This window comes from Carlito syrichta, unplaced genomic scaffold, assembly GCF_000164805.1.
Source record: "Carlito syrichta isolate Samal-C Ts95f unplaced genomic scaffold, Tarsius_syrichta-2.0.1 Scaffold220596, whole genome shotgun sequence".
NCBI lineage: Eukaryota > Metazoa > Chordata > Mammalia > Primates > Tarsiidae > Carlito > Carlito syrichta.
In genome coordinates, this window is record NW_007164692.1 from 1 (window position 1) to 1,339 (window position 1,339).

The window sequence follows — 1,339 nt, forward strand, 5'->3', positions numbered from 1 at the left end:
CATGGAGTGTTACAGCCTGGATTGCTATACCTGTTAACTTTAATATTATAGTTATTGATTTACAGAATTGTTTCTTTACTATACTTTTAAGCCCAGAGGATTGTAAACAATTTACATTCAGTTTACTCTCTGAGAATTAAAGCACTTTTGTTCCAGCTCCAGGAGGAGTCAACTCTCGAGGACTGAGACCTAACATACTTTGACAAATGGATGTAACTCATTTTCCCAGCTTTGGAAAATTGTCTTATTTGCATGTGACTGTAGATAAATTTTCTCAAGTTATTTTAGCTTCAGTAAAAACTGGAAGAAGCCTACAAGGACGTGGTACAACATTTATTCTTTTGCTTTTCACAGCTAGGTATGCCAGAGCAACTGAAAACCAACAACGGTCCTGCATATATATCTAAATCTTTCCAGCAATTTTACCCTAATTTAATATTTCTCATTCCACAGAAATTCCCTACAATCCACAAGGTCAAGCCATAGTTGAAAGAGTTCACCAAACTTTAAAAATCAATTAAGTTATAAGAGGGTGAGTTCAAGTATAGCTCTCCTCACCACATCTTAAATCACACTTTATTTGTTATTAATCATTTAAACTTGGACTCTTCAGGCTATTCAGCTATGACTAGACATTGAGATCCAGAAGAAAGTGTAAAACCTCTGATAAAATGGAAGCTTCTTACAGGAAAAAGGAAGAGCCTGCTTTATTTCGTGCTCAAGTCAAACTTATTACTAATCATAATTTTTCTTATGAAGGACATTCCAACTCCCTCCCTATTTGTTTTTATAATAATTCTGCTTTTAATATTTACCAGACTTCTTGCTTAATGTCTACCTTTAAGTCTCTGAGTACAGAAAGCGCTTATCAGGACAATATCAGGGATGGTTGGCGACTGGAGATGTTAATGCCTGGAGGAACCACCCCTAGCCATGCGACTACAGCTTCATCACCTCTCAGCGTATCTGCTTGCCCCTTCAATGATACGGAAAAGGACTGGTCACTCATATGGCGAGATGCTGGCTTCCTGAAATGAAGAGACTGTGCTTATAACTCTAAGGTGGACTATCCTGTATCCAGTGAAAAACTATATATTAGTGACTGGGGTTTTAATGGCTCTACTCTTGCCACAGCTAGAAGGCACCCATATGAATGGGCTACATCTATGTTTCAAAGTTCTCTATCCTCTAATCGTTCATTACAGACTCAGTTTTATTGATTGTTTGCAGCAACAGGTCCTGTAACACTTTATTGTCCTCATTCCGGTTTTGCAACCTTTTTACAGGTTTGTGTTGATTCTTCATATGTTTTGTTAATTGCTAATGCTCATTCTATTTA